Genomic DNA, 19,420 nt, shown 5'->3' with positions numbered 1-19,420 from the left:
AATCTAGTCACAGAAAACCACAGATTGTATGATTCCATTTATATGAAATGTCCAGAATAACAAATCTATAGAGACAGAAAGTAGACTGGCGGTTGCCTATGGCTAGTGGGAGAGGGACTGGACAGAAGTGGAGAGTTACTGCTATGGGTACAGAGTTTCTTTGGGGGATGATAAAAATGTTCCAAAATTAATTGTGGTGACGGGTGTACAATGCTTCAGATATACTTAAAACCAGTTAATTTTACACTTAATGAACTGTATGGTATGTGAATTATATAATAAAACTGTTTAGAGCAGTAACCATGTCTTTTTTGTCACTGTATTCTCATAAGTAACACAGGGCCTGGCACACAGTAGATACTCAATAAATGTTGAAAAAATAAAGAGAACAGAAGTGCTGAGTCTTTTCACCAAAGATTTCATTAGAGGAATTCCCCCACTGCACTCAGGGACTTCTGTGAGCCGGTCCCAGCCCAGAGGAGACAGGGAGTCCTCTCCAGCTCCTTCTCCCAGCCCAGCACGGCCCCTAAACATAAGGATGATAGTCTCTGTCTGCAGTCTCTTCTAAACCTGAATTCTAGGATGCTTTGCTGGTGGATATAAAAAAACAACAAGGGTCTTCCCTGGTGGCACAGTGGTTAAGAATCCACCTGCCAATGCAGGAGACACGGGTTAGAGCCCTGGTCGGGGAACTAAGATCCCACATGCCAAGGGGCAACTAAGCCTGCACACCACAACTACTGAGCCCATGCGCTCTGGAGCCCGTGCACCATAACTAGAGAGAAGCCCGCGCTGCAACAAAAAAGATCCCGCGTGCTGCAACGAAGACCCAACGCAGCCAAAAATAAATAAATAAATAAATATTAAAGATGTATAGCATATAATAGTAATAAAATATGTAATAGTAATAAATATATAGTAATAAGTAATAGAGTATAAAATACATAGTGCTCTTTACTGTAAATTCTATATAGCCAATTGACTCTCAGACAAACTTGTCACAGATTTTTTTTGGTCTAACTCACATCTATGGCCAATCCATGGACTCAACTGATAAATAAGTGAACGTTAGTTTTCATTTACCTTAAGGAGTAAAACGAAATTGGACAAAAAAAGATGTATTTGGGGACTTCCCTGGCAGTCCAGTGGTTAGGGCTCCTCACATCCTCTGCAGGGGCCTCGGGTTCAATCTCTGGTTGGGGAACTAGGATCCCACATGCTGTGCAGCATGGGCAAAAAAAAAAAAAAAAAAAAAAAAAAATGTATATCAAACATGATATAAGCAGCTTCTTTGCTGAATTGGACCCTAGTTTTTCAAATGCTAAAAGAAGTATTTCCTCAAATTTTTTGTGCTATTCACAATGTACTGGATATAGACATAAAACACTTTAAGTTTAAACTGCAAATGTTAACATTTTTTCATCACTTTCTTAGACAATGAACAAAACAACAAATCAAGCCCTGATGTGTAGTGTTTGTTGGTTTCTGTGGTGTAAATACTCCCACCATGGCCAAGTTCAAGCTACATACATCTCTGAACACAGAGCTGGGAGGAAATGTACCGCAGTTCACAATTATACAGTATTTCCACCATAGGGGCAAGAGACCTGAGAGCATAGTTCATCCTAAAATAATGAGGAAGTAATGAATTTTGAGTATTTGTTACCTTTGTTTTCAATATAATTTATTTAACTATAAGTTTATAATTTTTAAAATATTTATTTATTTGGCTGTGCTGGATCTTAGTTGCAGCATGCAGGATCTTTAGTTGCGGCATGAGGGATCTAGTTCCTTGACTAGGGATTGAACCCAGGCCCCCTGCACTGAGAGCACTGAGTCTTAACCACTGGACCACCAGGGAAGTCCCTAGAATTAATTTTTTTTTTTTTTTTTTTGCAGTATGCGGGACTCTCACTGTTGTGGCCTATCCCGTTGCGGAGCACAGGCTCCGGAAGCACAGGCTCAGTGGCCATGGCTCATGGGCCTAGCCGCTCTGCGGCATGTGGGATCTTCCCGGACCGGGGCACGAACCCGTGTCCCCTGCACTGGCAGGCGGACTTGCAACCACTGCGCCACCAGGGAAGCCCCCTAGAATTAATTTTTAATAATAGCTGTATTTAACAACCAACTTGCAAAATTCCTGAAAATTTAACCACAGGTATGAACAGGCTCTGGCAGGCCATGGTTCACTCCTACACTCCCAGTGTTTAGTACACAAAAGGTGCTCATGCATGTTTGTGGAAACAAAATATAACCCTATAGTTACTTCACCCCTAACACTCCAGAGGGATTCAAGACTTTCCTATAACAAGATTTTCCTAGAGCTGGGAATTTTGAAAGCCAGAGAGACTAGCACAATCTTCCCTGTAACGCATTTCTTTTACAAAGGGCAGGGGGCGGGTCTTTTAATACTTAGTATAAGCTCAAATCTAAGACACCTTCTTTGATATATTCTCCCTGAGCTATTTCTTCCACAAAACACTCAGGCCCTGGGAAGCTAATTTTAAACCCTCGACAGTCTGATCTGGTTTAGCACCCTGGGTGGCACTATTCACAGGGCGTTCCTTAAAGCTCTCTGAAAGTTCTGGCTCCTGCACTGGAAAATACAGAGCCCCACAAGCACCCACCACTCCCACTCCCAGCTCCTGGAGTTCAGTTTGGGTGCTCTCCCTCCCTCCCAATTCTGTCTCTGGTCTGCACTCCTCTCCTTGGTTCCCTGTGGATCCTGCCCAGCTGCCTTCCCAAGGGTGGTCTTGGTCCTTGGCTTCCCACCATCCTTTACTACCACCTGCCTTTGTCACTAATGACTCCTAGGTCTATGTGAGACCTAACCCTAACCTGAATGCTCCTGTTTACTGACTAGCTTCATGACAAAGCCTGAAGGACTGCTCCTCTAAGAAGGCAGCAGAGGGACTTTCCTGGTGGTCCAGTGGTTAAGACTTCACCTTCCAATGCAGGGGGTGTGGGTTTGATCCCTGGTTTGGGAGCTAAGACCCCACATATCTGGCAGCCAAAAAACCAAAACATGAAACAGAAGCAATATTGTAACAAATTCAATAAAGACTTTAAAAATGGTCCACATAAAAAAAAAATCTTGGGCTTCCCTGGTGGCCCAGTGGTTAAGAGTCTGCCTGCCAATGCGGGGGACACGGGTTCGTGCCCCGGTCCGGGAAGATCCCATGTGCCGCAGAGTGGCTGGGCCCGTGAGCCATGGCCGCTGAGCCTGTGTGTCCGGAGCCCGTGCTCCGCAACGGGAGAGGCCACAGCAGTGAGAGGCCCGCGTACCGCAAAAAAAAAAAAAACTTAAAAAGAAAGAAAGAAAGAAAGAAAAAAAAAAAAAAAAAAGAATGCAGCAGATACTCTATCCCCTCAGCCAGGAGTTGGTGGGCCTTTATCTTCCTTAGACTGTAATATGAATAAAAGGGGGGAGAGACGTTTCATTTTCCCAAGTATAAAGTAAAGCTGAATTTGTTTTTTCAGTTGTACGTGCTGCTCTCCTAGCCAGAAGGCAGCGCAGTTACTCCCCTCCCCTCCCTGTCCCCGATCCCAAGACCCCACATAACGTCTCCTGGGTCTGTATCCCTCCCACTTCTGGTCACAGTCTGCCCTCATCACCCTCCAGTGGAAATTATTCCAAAGTGCCCGCCCACAGGGCCCCTGGCCTTCAGCCCACCTTCCCCAAGTACTTTCACACCATGCCACTTCCCAGTTTTAGAATCTGAAGTTCCCTGTCAAAATCTAAGAGAATATCCCTGTTCCTAGGAAATAAACACTCAATTATTTAGGGGTCAATGTCCCTAGTTTATTCAAAGAGAAAGACAAAATATGAAAAAGCAAATGGGGCAAAATGAAAACAAGGTGTGTTTCTGGAACAAGAGCTCCCTTGTACTATTCTTGCCTCTTCTGAAATTATATCAAAATAAAGTTACAAAAAAACTGAACCCTCATCTTAGTGTCAAAGTTTGATAATAAACAGCTCCTTCTCGTCGTCACACCTCTGGCACACTGTTCTCGTCCCTCTCTCTACACCCAGACTCAGGATTTCCCATCTCCTCCCTGTCAGCCCGCTCCCTTCACTGACTCATTTCTTCCAGGGGTGCTGAGGAAGGAAAAGAACGAACATTTACCGACCATGTGCTACCAGCCAGGCGATATCACGCTTGGCATTTCGTGTATTTTATTTCATCAAATTCTACTGAGGACTCTACGAGGGAGGTGACAGCCGAGGCCTGGAGAGACTAAGACACTGGTCCAGGATTCCACAGCCACTAAAGGCAGAGCTGGAATGGGAACCCAGGTCGGCAGGGGAAGAATGATAAAGCAAATGGGGCAAAGTGTAAATAACTAACAAAATCTAATTAACAAATTTAGGGAATGGTACCAGGGAGCTCCCAGTACTGCTCTTGCCACTTATCTGTAAGTCTGAGACTACATCAAAAGTTGCCCAAAAGGGGGCTTCCCTGGTGGCACAGCAGTTAACAATCCACCTGCCAGTGCAGGGGACATGGGTTCAAGCCCTGGTCCGGGAAGCTCCCATATGCTGCGGAGCAACTAAGCCTGTACGTCACAGCTACTGAGCCCACGTGCCACAGCTACTGAGCCCACGTGCCGCAACTACTGAAGCCCGCGCGCCTAGAGCCCGTGCTCCGCAACAAGAGAAGCCACCGCAATGAGAAGCCCACACACCGCAACGAAGACCCAATGCAGCCAAAAATAAATAAATAAAATTAATTTTTGTAAAAAAAGTCATCCAAAAAATAAACTTTTCTTGTGCCCCGACAAACAGGTGGGCCCACTGACCCAGCTACAGCAGCCACCTCCTGCCTAAAGCACCTGGAGGCCAAGGCAGCAAAGATGTGTGCGAGACAATCGGGAGAATTCACAGTGCTGACAGTCTGGGAGCCCCTAAGAAATCAGTATCTCTGGGGTTTTTCTCCAGAATCAAGTCATATTCTTGGCACATGGAAAACAAGACCAGTTTTACCAAACCTGGGAAGGCACCAAATCTGAAACTTGGGTGTCCCCTGGTCTCCTGCCTCTCCTTATCTCCTCCATCTAATCAGTGTCTTCTTTCCAAAGTGCCCCTGGCATCATCTCCCTGCCTCTCGATGTCCATCGCAGACATCCTGTTCTAGTTTCTTGTCATTCACACCTGAATTATTACCATGACCTGTGGGCCAAATCCAACCGGCAAGTGAAGAAGGGTTTTTATATTTTTTTAATGGTTGGGGAATAAAATCGACATGACTATTTTGTGACACGGAAGAATTAGATTGAAACTCAGATTTGGGGGGTGGGGGATAAAAGCTTTATTGGCGCACAGCCATGCCCATTCATTGACCATTACCTGCTTTCCTACTACAACAGCAGTCGGTGGTTGCATCAGAGACCATATGGCCCGTTCAAACTTAAAATACTTTCTGGCCCTTTACAGAGAAAATTTGCCAACTCCTCCCATGGCTGGTCTTGCCTGACTCTCATCTCTCCCCACTCCATGAGACGAACTGACACAAAATATTACTTCTGTGCTGTTGCTCTGTGTTCAAACACCTCTGATGAACTCTCCCTCGCTTATAAACTTCACACTGTATCCTGGCATCCATGAGACCAGGTGAACAACCTTGCTTTTAGCAAGAAAAGCCCCAAAAGCCATGCCTTTGTTCATGCTACCCTCTGCCTTTGTCATATGGAGCGAAGTCAGACACAGAAAGACAAATATCCTGTAATATTGCTTATATGTGGAATCTAAAAAAAGGGTACAAACGAACTCATTTACAAGAGAGAAGAGTCACAGATGTAGAAGACAAACTTACAGTTACCGGGGATAAGCGGGAGAGGGATAAATTGGGAGACTGGGATTGACATACACACACTACTATATGTAAAATAGATAACTAATAAGAACCTACTGCATAGCACAGGAAACTCTACTCAATACTCTGTAATGGCCTATATGGAAAAAGAATCCAAAAAAAGAGTGGATATATATATATATATATGTATAACTGATTCACTCTGCTGTACACCTGAAACTAATACAACATTATAAATCAACTTTACTCCAATAAAAATTTTAAAAGAAAAATTAAGAAAGAAAGAAAGAAGGAAAGAAAGAAAGGATAGAAAGCTAGCTCTTCTTGCCTTCAACTGCTAAGCTCACTGCTAAGTTGCCTTTCAAGACGCTGGGAGACGCTGGGAAAGGAACATTTCCTGGTTTCCTCTCCTCTGTTTCCACAGCACCCTATACTTACCCTCATCACAGCCCCTACCACACTACAATGAAATCATCTATTTGTGTGTGTCTCCCCAGCTACAGTAAGATTCCAAAGGGCAAGGAACGCATCTCACTCATTTCCCAACACCCAGACCCAGTGTGGCTCCGCGGTCCATGAACACTGAGCTCAACTCCAACCCCACCAGGCTGGCCTCCTCACTCACCGAGGCCCTGGTGCGTGAGCTCACTCTCTCTCCAGGCACCCCTACACCTTGCCTAGACAACCCCACCAATGAGCTGGGACACAGCCTATGTAGGCCCACAAGTCAGCGGACTAGGGTCCAAACCCCAGGCTCCTCTCACTCATGCGCCCTTAGACAAGACACCTGGGTGTCTGTCCTCATCTGCAAAGCAGGGGTGCCAGAGCAGCACCTGGACTGCAGGGCTGACAATGCATGTAAAGCATCTAAACCAGCGCTGTGCGTGTAATAAAGACTCAAAAGGTAAGCTATTGTCCTTGTTCTCCCCAAACACTGGAGTCACCTGTCTGTGCCATTTGGCACTTCACTGCTTTTCTTCCTTTACCCAACTGTCTTGTGCATTCATATTGTATCCTATTTGACAAGGTCAAATACCTCTAGGAACCTGGGCCCTGCCCTAATACCCAGTACAGGGCAACATGTGGAGAAGGGGCCCAACAGATGATAAATTAATGAACAAATTATTCCAGGAAGTCCAAAGAGGTGCTAATAAGAAAAACAATGCAGAGCCAGGGATGAGGCTGAGAGTAAAGAGACAGAGAGCAGCAGTTGGGGGGTATGTTTGGGGGTGCTTTCACACTGGTAAGCGTGGAGCCGCACATGGTCCCCCAGAGACTGTCCCTTCAGTCAATAACAGTACCAGCTAACACTCAGGGTGTTCACTGCTGCTTATCAAGTGCCGGCTGGATTCTAAATGCTCACAGCCACACCAAGCACATAGGACTGTCATGCTATTGCACAGATGGAGAAACTGAGGTCCAAGGAGGTTAAACAACATATACAAGGTCACACACCCTAGTAAATGATGTAGAAGTCTAGTTCCAGAGTTCATGTTCCTTACCACTACACATTTTGGGGAGTGAGTGAGAGTGTGTGTGTGTGTGTGTGTGTGTGTGTGTGTGTGTGTGTGTGTGAGAGAGAGAGAGAGAGAGAGAGAGAGAGAGAGAGAGAGGGAGGGAGGGAGGGAGGGAGCGAGCGGGAGAGGCAGTGTTAAGTTTCACTTGGGGACCTTACTGAGGACTACAGCCCAGGAGACAGCCTCTCTGATAGCTCTGAGGAGCTGCTCCAAAGAGGAAAGGGAAGAGCCAAGGTATATATGAACTTTTTTGCTGGGAGAAACATGTAGTCAAGCATAAAAAGTTGAGTTATCGATTTTACTGCTTTTCTGTGTATGGGAAGATACAAGAATCTGGGGTCATTGAAATTCTTCCTGAGATATGCATCTTAACAATCTAGGGGCCGGCATATCCAAAGCACAGAATGGTTGTTTTTCTCCATCCTGAATTCCTCTCAGGCTGCACTGTCAGTGGGCAACTGCAGTGGCTGATGGCTTGATCCTTGTAGAACTGGAATGGCAGGCAAGATTTTTTTCTTTACAGTGACGTGGAACCCAGGAAAATGTCATTCCTTCTTTCTTTCCTCTTCCTCTGGACTTCTTTCTAAGGTAAGATTATTTAGGCAACCCCTGAAACCTGGGCATGGAGAAGCGGGGCTTGAAGATTGCAAAGCCCAGGTATGAACCAGGAAAACAGAGACTCACTCCCACATTTTGGGTTTTAATCTAATTTGGCTCCACCCTTCACCAGCTAAGAGATCTCAGGCAAGCCACCTAACATCACTGAGCCTCATGTTTCCCAGCCTGTTAAGTGGGCATCATATATGTAACCTCCCAAGATTGCTATAAGGATTAAAGGAGACTGCCATGTCATGACAGTGTACTGATAAATCATACTCCGGGTAAATTAGTTCCCTTCTACCTTTCCCACACCTTAATATAAGTAAGGCTTTCAGCCAAATCCCTTGCCCTCCTTTACGGTCCTACCAGGGAACAATCTATACTCCACCCTGGCTCTTCCTGTCTGGTGCACAGGCCCAAGCACCCAGGCCTCATAAAAGCCTGCAGAAGCAGCTTGGAAACAAGCACAAGAGGGGAGCAACTGCACCACGGTCCAGACGGCTCCTGGGGTGCAAATGAATGTTGCATGCGGAGAGGCTGGCCAGCCAGGCACTGCCAGACCTGACTGATAGCCAGGACAGCGCCTGGAAGCCTGTAGAGGCCGGGGCTAGTACCATCTGTGGCTCTGAGGTTGCATCTGTGTAGGGCATGGAGAGGACAAGGCAGGTAAAAGTGACAGGCAGCTACTTCCACCTAAGTAGGAAGATCAGACTGCCTGGGAAAGTTGTATACAGAAAAGCAAAATTCTGAATTCCTTGAGAAGGAATTCTGTTGCAAAATTCCTTTACTGTGAATAATCAAATTTAAAGCCAAGAAGTACAGATACACACAATTATATTTTGGAGGTCAATCCACATTTTCATACAGCAACTTTGCTTGAAGCAAGGATATCTTTAAGCTGATGAACCCTTCTCTGAGGTCACTGGTCATGGACATAGAGAATGTTTCATTAGGAACATGTGAAAGGGTCCTAAATGTTATTACCAAATGGAGTCAACTCAATCAATATAGCAGGGAGCAGGGCTTCCCTGGTGGCGCAGTGGTTGAGAATCCGCCTGCCAATGCAGGAGACACGGGTTCGTGCCCTGGTCCGGGAAGATCCCACATGCCGCGGAGCAACTAAGCCCGTGAGCCATGGCCGCTGAGCCTGTGCGTCCGGAGCCTGTGCTCCGCAACGGGAGAGGCCACAACAGTGAGAGGCCCGCATACAGAAAAAAAAAAAAAAAAAAAAAAAAATATAGCAGGGAGCAGAGGGGAAGATGCTTAACCACTGCCAGGAGATGTAAGTCATTTCTATTTGAATGGATTTGATCATAGTGATCCAAAGGTCTTCTAAAATAAAAGATTAAAACACAAGCAAAAACTGTATCTCACTGAGCATATCCAGCAAGAAGTCCCATTAGGCCTTTCCCACAATAGATCAGCTTCCAAATACAGCACATGACAAAGAGATACCGAAGGAAGGAGGAGTGGGAGGGCTGGCAGGCACCAGCACAAAGTGACCACAGAGTTCCCAGGTCCCTGCAGGCACAGTGTCGGGGTCCTAGAGTTAGAAAGGAGCCTCAGAGGTAACATGGTCCAATCTAATTCCCAAAGCATCGGTTAAGCGCCTCCCTGCTCACGACTGCTCCCACCGTTAGAGCACCTGGGAAACGGTACTCCAGGCTGCCCAGAGCACTGGCACCTCCAAGGCAAGCAGCAAGCCACAGATGGCAGTGGTGCTAGGCCACAGGGCAGCCTTCAGGAAGGGGAGGTGGCCCCAGCCTTTCCTACAGCCAAGGTGCTGGGCTGGTCCTCAGAGAGCAGCTGCAAACAGATCTGCTGTTTGCAAATATACAAACATTCCTGAAACAACAGCCACAGGGGTAAATTCTAGAAATTCTCAATCTTATATGTACGAAATTAACAAAACCAAATGGACAAAAAATATTTTGCCCATTAGTATAAATTTTCTTACCACTCCATGTTCAGGGCTCCCTGGCCAGTGGAGCCACTAATCACAACACATTATGGTTTTCTGCATCTGTGCTTTCCCCCCTTGCAGGCGGACAGCGTCTTATTGTCTGGCACGTGCCTTACATATAGTAGCTGCTCAATAAACATGTGCTAAGAGGAAGCCCCAGCATGAAGTCACAGCTCTTAGGTTCCGGCCCCTGTGTCCCCAGGCTCCCTGAGGGTGGTCGAGGTCTGAAGCGCCTCTGGGCCCTACTCAGCCCACTGAGGCACACAGCATCCAGTGAGTCCTGGGGGCCCAGGCACACTGCCATCTCTCCCGTTTCTCTCCCGTGCCCCATACTGTCTTTTTCTTCCTTGCTTCCTCTTCTTTTTGCTCCCTCAACATGTCACCTTACAGCGAGGTGATTAGACGCACAGGATGTGGAGTCATCCAGCCTCAGCAACTTATTTAAGGTTCCGGACCTTAGCCTCTCTGCAATAGTTTCCCTAGTGTGAAGCAGGAGACTACAAGTGGTGTGTGCACATAAGGCGCTGGGCTGTGTCTGGCCCACCGTAGCGCTCGGTAGGTGATGGCTACTCCTATATAATTGCCCAGGGTACCTACTTGTCTAAGGGTGCTTAAAAATGCCAAAGGCAGAAGGTTGATTTGTTTTCCCTACATCTGCAAGTCTGGTTTTGACAAAAGCCTATCTGCTTTGGAAACAAACTGAAACATGACCATGTCACTAGTTAAAATACTTCCTTTTCCTTTTTCACAGGGAAACAAATGACTCTGACCAGTCAAGACCAAACTGGGTAAAAGGTTCTGTTCCAAACAGTGGTTAGGATCCCACATTACCTCGTTTAGAAAAACAGAATAAATAAATTAAATAAAAATCATCCATAAAGTAGTTGAGCTAGGACAATGATAGGATTTGTGCGAGCTCTAGGTTTTGGGAATCAGAAACCCATACCAGGCAAAAAAGTAGAGGAGAGAAAGGGAAGGGTTTCCTCAGCTTTTCAGACAGCAGACCTGTAATCAACCCTCTTTCCAGATCCCATGGCCCAGCCACTAGGTCCCCGAAGACTACACTGTCCTAAGTGTCCCTTCTGGGAAGCCCACCTCTGTTCCCCTCTGAATGCTTCAGAATTACATCCTCTGACCCTGCCCCCTTTTTAAAGGAATACGCGAGCTAACCTAAATGCATCTCTCCTGTAGCATTTCAAACAGATAACTCAAAAGTGAAGAGGGGGACAATGTGAAACAGTGCAGGGAAGGTTGGAAGAGAGGAAGGGCTGACGCCCATGACAGAGGTAAGTCAGCTGCCCTTGACTTGTCCGTGAGAGCACAACTCCAGAACTGAATGCCTGAGTCTGAATGAAGCCTAAGTCCACCTTTTCTAACCCGGCAGTCGTGAGCTCTGTGTGTGCAGGAAACAAGGGCCATCGCAGCACCGACCCGCTCCGGCGGCCAGGAGGACTGAGTGCGGTCACCACGCGCCCACTCAGAACAGGCCCGGCACACAGCTAACGATCTGCACGCAGGACTGCAGACACCACCATCGGGATGCTACTCTCCCCGCTTCTCTTCCTCCGCTACTCACAGACCCAGCGCTGGCGATCACAAGGCAGCCTGGTCGTGGGGGTGGGTGCCATGAGGAAGGCAGCAGGAAGGCAGCCGGGGCCTCTGTAAGCCGGCTTGCTGTAGGCTGGGGGCGACCTGCGCGGGGGTTTGCTGGCACAATCCGGGGGGGCGACCAGGGCTCGAGGAAGGATTGCCTGCCCTTGGTCTTCCCTCTGGGCTGCTCTGCCCCTCTCTCTCCCAAGCTCCAGCACAGACACAGGGACTCAGGCCTCCTCCATACTTTGCTTAAATCAGCAACAGAAAAGAGGCAGGGCAGGAGACAGGGCAAAGCCGGAACCAACCAAAGTTTCACTCCGCCTTTCATGTAGTTATTTGTTTTAACAGGAAGGAAAAAAATCAATAAAAGCTACTAGTTAACCACTTGACGGAGTACTGTTCCTCTCCTTCCGGAGTTAACCAGACCGGACCCTTCACCAGGTCACTAGGTCAACGGTTAAACAGGCCTCTGTAGACCCACCTAACACAGAAAGACTCCTCTCCCAGGGTTCGTCCACACGCGCACGCGAGCTTGTCGTCCTCCGGCACAGACGCTGCCAGGGACCTGACCCCTTAGCAGAAGCTTCTGCCCTTCGTCTTCCACCTTTCACCAGGGTACAAACCAGCGGTCCTACTTCTTCTCCCTTCTTTAATCTGATTGTCACCACTTTCTTTTTGTTTGTTTGTTTAACTTGTGGCAATTTTCTCTTCTCTGAAATCTGACACTGACGGACTGCAGGGTTTAGGCAGATAGCTTTCCTGTCCTCCCTCCCCAGTTTCTTGATAACAATGACCATACACCCACCTCAAGACAGCTAAAGCCCACACCAAGAAAACAGCAAGTCATGTGCAGCTGAGCCCCAGGGGGCAGGCATGCTGTTCTGTCCCCTGGTGCCAATGACGCACCCCACCCCATTCCACAGGTTCAGAGCTGAATTCTGAAAAGTGGAACCAAAGGTGACAGAAGGGGTGGCTGGAGGAAGGGGAAGTCCACAGAGAGTTTAGGTGAATTTCCCATCAATATCCCCACCATTCCCACAATGTACCTCATTATTTGTAGAAGTTAAAGACCAAAAAAGAATCAGATTTTCAACTCTGCCATCTAAAGCAGAAACTGAGAGCCTTATTTACTGCACAGATTCTAGCCCAAGTGCCATGCCTCCAGGTTTACAATTTCAACCTGCCGCTTAAGTTAAAAAGCCTGTGTACTAAAGGTGTCCCCTGGGTTAGAATATCACAAATTTCCTCCGTCCACAAACCATTTCAATTCTCTCTATCCCTATTCTCCCCATCTGGCCTCATTAAATATTTCACACTCTCCAAATAAAGATCGTTTTTCAGCTCTATTTTTTCTAAACTAATGATCTGTCTAAAGAATGCTTCTGGTCCAAGAAAAGCCCAGAATCTTTTCTACTATTCTACTTCAATGAAAAGTAAAGCCCTCAGGGACCTCCCTGGTGGCGCAGTGGTTAAGAGTCCGCCTGCCAATGCAGGGGACAAGGGTTCGAGCCCTTGGTCCGGGAAGATCCCACATGCCACGGAGCAACTAAGCCCATGCACCACAACTACTGAGCCTGCGTCCTAGAGCCCGTGAGCCACAACTGCTGAGCCCGCAGGCCACAACTACTGAAGTCCTCGCGCCTAGAGCCTGTGCTCCGCAACAAGAGAAGCCACCGCAGTGAGAAGCCCGCACACTGCCACGAATAGTCCCCACTCGCTGCAACGAGAGAAAGTCCGTGCAGCAACGAAGACCCAACGCAGACAAAAATAAATAAATACATTTATTTTTTTAAAAAAAAGAAAGAAAGAAAACTAAAGCCCCTATAAAACCAAAGCCCATCAGACCCAGAGAAGCAGCAGCAAGAGGTGTCAGGGACTCTGCTGTCTGCTCCCCAGTCTCCATTAAAGCATGGAGGTTAGGAGCACACATTTCAGAATCAGCCCAGCTTTGAGTGCCAGCCCTGCTTTCTGTCACTGCCTTGACCTGGGTCTCACCAAACCCTAGTTCATGTAAAACCAGGGAAAATAAACGTCCTACCTTGTACACTGTCGTGGGGAAGAAATGAGGTGATGGCATAGGCTCCCACACATAAGCACCCAACAAATGCTGACTATTCTTAGCTATCTAGTAATCTAAAAAGCACAATGGTCTGGTGTCTTTAAGTTTTCCAAGTTCCAAAAAAAGAGGGTTTTTTTCCCCTACAAATGAATCAGTGAAATGCCACATGGAAGCAACCTAAGTGTCCATCGATAAATGAATGGATAAAGAAGATGGGGCACATATATACAATGGAATACGACTCAGCCATAAAAAGAAATGAAATTGAGTTATTTGTAGTGAGGTGGGTGGACCTAGAGTCTGTCCTACAGAGTGAAGTAAGTCAGAAAGAGAAAAACAAATACCATATGCTAACACATATATATGGAATCTAAAAAAAAAAAGGTTCTGAAGAATTTAGGGGCAGGACAGGAAGAAAGATGCAGACATAGAGAATGGACTTGAGGACACCGGGAGGGGGAAGGGTAAGCTAGGACGAAGTGAGAGAGTGGCATGGACTTATATACACTACCAAATGTAAAAAAACAGATAGCTAGTGGGAAGCAGCCGCATAGCACAGGGAGATCAGCTCGGTGCTTTGTGACCACCTAGAGGGGTGGGATAGGGAGGGTGGGAAGGAGACGCAAGAGGGAGGGGATATAGGGATATATATATATACGTACAGCTGATTCACTTTGTTATAAAGCAGAAACTAACACACCATTGTAAAGCAATTATACTCCAATAAAGACGTTAAAAAAAAAAAAAAAAGAAATTCCAAAAGAAGGAAAACTCAGTTGAAGCCCAATTCAGGCATCAACTCACTACTCAGAACAAATCACACCACCTCCATTTCTTCATCTATAAGGTAGGAATAACACACTGCACTAACCCTGATGGCCTGAGACAAAACCAAATCAATGATGATGGGCAATGAAAACGCTTTCACTTTTTAAAAGAAAATCAATAAATAAATCCAGAGTATGATTATTACTAAAATGTGATTCCCAATATTATGGGACATACATAAAACATGATGCTACTTGCTCTTTCAAGAACATTGGGTTTGACAGCCTTTTAATCTGGTCACATGGAGCCTGGTACAAGCAGGAGGGGGTACATGTAAACCCCAGTTCAGAGGCAGAGCCCACAAATCTAGGACCGTGGCCTGCCTACTGGTCAGTTGTCACCCACTCTGGGCCATTTCTTACATCCCGATGCCAGGAGAAATTAGGAAGAGTTTATGGTTCTGCCCAGACAAGTTAAACCAACGACAACCAAAAGGTGGGGGAAAAAAACACCTCACAATCTAGCAGTCAAGTTCCAGACATTTCAAAGGTTAGTGCTGTGAACACAAAAAGGTGGCTTAGCTAGGAACCAGGTCCAAGTTCCTAAAGATTCTTTGCAAGAGAAACATCTAAACCCTGTTTTTCCTATAATTCTGGAATTAACTAATGGTATTTAATATACTATCCAAAAAGTTAAAATTTTTTTAAAATCTGGAGCACAAAAAGCATTCACTGTAGGGCCACAACAACCTGAGTCAAGTTTCTGACCAAGTCCGTTTGAAGATCAAATAAGAAATTTATATTAGCCTCTCTTTTCTTTTCCCTTAGGCCGCACCAAGCGGCCCGCGGGGATCTAGTTCTCCAGCGGGGATCGAACCCGCACTGCCCCGCACTGGGAGCGCGTAGTCTTACCCACTGGACCGCCAGGGAGGTCCCTGTGCTATCCTCTTGAGAGACCCTTACAGATGTGCTCACAGGAGAAGCACCGCAACAAGGAACTGGCATCTGTGTGGCCACGTGGTGAGGCACAGAGCCCTCCTGCTGGCCCCGCAACTGAAGGGCACGGTCCTGCTCACTACAACACCCGCCTCACCCGCACCCTGGCGTGCGATCCAAACGACTGTCTCCCCGGCAAACTGTCACACGGATGGGACTTGCAAAGTTTACACGCCATCTCTCCATCCACAGCCCAGAAGATGAGAAGGTGGTAAGCCTGGAGAAACACTGCTTCCAAGACACCTCCATCTCCCGGCACTAAGCCCTGACGTCGGCGGTAACTGCTGCCTGCGGTAAAGAGCCGCCACCTTAGACCTCACACGCGGGGTGTACGGCTGGAGACGCCTTCCCTGAACTGAGTGTGGAGGGGAATCGCGAGAATAGGGCGGTCCGTGCGCCTTAGGGGACGGGGGGACACAGGCGGGCAGGGGCACACGGGAGACGGGGGAACACGAGGGGATGGGGACACGGGGGACGGGGGTCACGGGGATATGGGGACACGGAGGGATGGAGACACAGGGGATGGGGGACACGGGGGACAGAAGCACAAGGGGGATGGAGGAACACGGGGGGATGGGGACATGGGGAGATGGGGGACACGGGGGGATGGCGGACACGGGGGGATGGGGGCACGGAGAGACGAGGGGACGAGGAGAAGGGGGATGGGGGACATGGGAGGACCTGGAGGAAAGGAGGGACAAGGGGGACACAGGATGGGGGACACGTGGGGACCTGAGGGGACGGGGGCCACGGGAAGAACGAATGGTGAAGGCCCCGCCGCGCCCGCGCTCCCCGGCGCGGCTTCTCAGCGGCGCGTCCGCTCGCGGACTCGCGGGCGGCCTGCGGGTCCCCTCGTGCCCGGCCTCGGACAGCGCCCACGGCAAGCGCGCCGAGCCTCCCGCCCGCCGCCCGTCGCCCGCCGCCCGCCACCCTGGACCCGGGCCCGCCGTCCGCTCTGGGGCCGCGGCGGCCAGAGGGAGGCGCCCGGCCCGCACGGGTCCCGGCCCGGTCCAGAGCCCGTCTCACCTCCGCCTCATGCCTCAGTGCGCCGGCGTCCCGGCCGCAGCCCGCAGTCCCGCACCTCGGCCCCTCGGCCCTAGGGCCGCGGCGTCCGGCGCCCCAGCCCCCCGGCGACCCCGCTCGGGCCAGCGCCTCACCCCACGGCTGCTCCTCAGCGTTCGGCGTCCCGCGCGGGCTGCACCGCGGCGGCTGCTGAGGTAGCAGCGCTGCCGCCGGGCGGGGCGGGCACATGTGAGGGCGGGGCTGCGGCCCCCGGGGCGCGACCACCGGACCTCGGCCTCGGGGCGCTGACATCACCGCGCCTCCGGAACCCGCTCTGCCTCCTATCCCCAGGGACGCCGTCGCTACCCGTAGGCTCAGACTTTGCCAGAAGCGCATGGTTCTATGCAGAAGGTAAGGAAAGGAGCCACCGCCCCACCCTTCCTCTTCTCCACCCCTCCTCCGCGGGTCCAGTGGTACATTCCTCAAAGCCCGCCCCGAGGGGCTAGGGAGAAGATGATTGGTTGAGAACCTTAGAAGGGGGCGAGGAACCGCGCGAAATGACCAATGGAAAAGGACGGTGGGCACATCAAAGCCGGCCAGATGGGGAGGAGAGAGGATGCGATTAAAGGGCACGTATTCGTTGCTCTCAGTAGCCGCCGCACAACACAACTGGAATTTTCCTTCTGATCCTATCAAGAAGGGAAACAAAGAGACTGGGGATCCTCAAGTTTCGGGATTAGAGAGCGAAAAGAAAATATGGAGAGAACTGAAGCAGATATCTGTGTGTGCCTCTCGGTAGGTTACTCCATCTTGGCCGCAGGTATCTATCTAATCCAATGAGGATATTGGACTAGAATTGATCTCTGATGGTCCTTCTCATACTTTTCGAGCCTATGAGCCTTTGCATGGGATTAGCAATATTTACATATGTGCTTCAAATTGGGGCATCTTCCTAAAGAGCTTTGCTTGAAAGTGAGTAGACTTTCTTTCAACCAAAGTTGAAAGTTGACACCAGTTCCTTGGTATAGACAGTATTAACCTCACCTTTTGTCAAGACAAAGTCAATATCCTTTCTGGGTCCCTTTCTTAAAGCAGAGCATTCTTCTTGTATGTGGAGAACCATACTCTCCCCAATAATTTATACTCTTCCAAGAGTCACCTCCTCCTCTTCTCTCTTCCTCCATGTAATCAGACAAAGCTTCAATTAATAATTCATTCACCTGTTGAACTGTCCAGAATCCCTGGCTTCAGCAACAAGTCTTGCTGGTCAGGCATCATCAGAGTTGCCAAAGTGCTGGTAACTATCTCAGGTCTGCAGCAGCCATTCAACTCTGCAAGGCCCATGAGGCTCTCAGTCTCACTGCCTGTCAAATTCAAGACTTCAACATGTCCTGTAAGGGTCCCACCTGCTCTGCTTTAGAGCTTTACACTGGCAGCAGGCCTATATTTTGGTACCAAGCCTAAGGCCAACTCCACCTTCCTTTTTCAGAACTTTTCAACCTCCCATCAGCTGCTCACCCTGCACCCACTCAACCCTCTTCCAAATTGTATCAGCTGTTTGAGGTACCCTTAGTAGCTCCACTCCCCAGCCAGACAAGTCCTCTTCCAACTATTATGCAAAGAGTTCTAGGAAGTTCAGTTCCTCCATGAAGCCTTACCAGACGGATGAACAGAAGCTGCAGGCTTATAGAGTTCCCACTTCTTCTTTGTGCTCCCCAAACCCTGATTTTCTGCCCTACTATGCAATTTTTATTGACATATATACCTCTCTCCTTCATTGACAATAGCAACAGTGGCTGCTGCTTGCATTTATTAAATGCTTACCATGTGCTGGGTACTGTTTGGAAGTGCTTTGCAGGCACCGTTTCATTTCAGTCTCAGGCTTGGAGAGCTGCCTTGCCCAAGTGCACAGAGTGGAGGTCTAACTCCAGTGCCTACCTTCACAGTCCCCACAATGCAACACTATCTCCTGTTTCTTCAGAACCAACTCCATTCCGTTCAAAAGATAATGTGACACACCTATATCGTGTTTTACATTGATCTCTATACCTATATCATTTCAGCCTCAAAACAATCACATCAGGAGGGTTGGGAGCAGTTTGTTACGGCCGAAGCTGCATGTAGGCTGATGCATTTGGCTGCTGTAACAACACTGGTGAATAAGGCCTCTGGTTTTCCAAGTTGGGGATTTTCCCCCTGCAACACCTGCTCCCTGAGTGAACACAGCCTTTTTATATGTCGTAAGTAGAGAGCCATTATAAGCAAAAAAGGAACAAATACAAAATAGCAAACTGTGGCACTGTGGGACCAGGAGCCTGGTACGGCCAGTGCTCACAGCGGGCAAAACCAGCCAAGAAGGACGGACGGTGAGGAGCACTGTGCATTTCACTTCACTGGTTTATTGGTTGTACTTCGTCAATGAGATCACGTCTTTGACACATCTGGCAAATTCAATAGCAAAGGGCAACAGAAACTGCCCCCAACTCATTCTGCCTGGGGACAGAATCAGCCCCACGCCCATGAGGAAGGGGCTTCTACATGCAGGGTTGCTGCCCCCAATTCGGGGAACTTTCTAATTTGCCATTTAGTGAAATACCCTGCTCCACTGACAGTCGTGATGCGGCCCCAAAACACAAGCTGGGCTAATGATTTCATTCTTTTTCAACTGCTGAAATCCCCCCCAGGGATGGACATGCCAGCAAAATGGCATGAGAGACAGTGAACTTTTAATATTGATTCAGAAGACTGAGCACAGCCATTCTGAAGCCAAGTATTTCCAAGTTGCTCTCTCTGCCTGGCCCAGCCCTAGTCCGTCCAGTTAATTTTCACTCCCATAGCTGTCCTGTCTTTCCTCATCCCCAGAGAGCTCGAGCATTTCTTGGGCACCTCCTGCGAGCAAACAACTGTCAGGTTGTGTGAGGTTATCCTGATGGATCGCCCATGAAGCCCGTACCTACTGGCTGGATGAGTGTGGAAAACATCAGACTCCCTTGGTGAGGAGTGGGTCGGATCAGCTCCTCAGAGGCCTATGCCGGGATCCCATCCCCGGCTAAACACACGAGCTCATGTTGCAACGCCCCTGCCCTAGAGCCGGAGGAGCACAGGACTGA

The 19,420-nt window shown here is 48.6% G+C and overlaps 1 protein-coding gene across 33 annotated transcripts in view; it reads right to left on the bottom strand.

Annotated features, from left to right (window-relative positions):
• Positions 1-19,420, bottom strand: part of MICAL3 (microtubule associated monooxygenase, calponin and LIM domain containing 3) — a 187,304-nt gene that overhangs the window by 156,155 nt on the left and 11,729 nt on the right. For 30 of the 33 annotated variants that reach the window (XR_009338531.2, XR_010835705.1, XR_010835706.1 and 27 more), the window contains exon 1: positions 16,335-16,458. The exons of 2 other annotated variants lie outside the window; for them this stretch is intronic. The gene's annotated coding sequence lies outside the window, so the exon portion shown is untranslated. One more of the 33 variants, XM_067008356.1, reaches the window with a different exon arrangement.

This window comes from Kogia breviceps, chromosome 12 (assembly GCF_026419965.1).
Source record: "Kogia breviceps isolate mKogBre1 chromosome 12, mKogBre1 haplotype 1, whole genome shotgun sequence".
NCBI lineage: Eukaryota > Metazoa > Chordata > Mammalia > Artiodactyla > Physeteridae > Kogia > Kogia breviceps.
The sequence above is the reverse complement of the archived record's forward strand: the minus strand, read 5'-3'. Positions and strand labels throughout refer to the sequence as shown.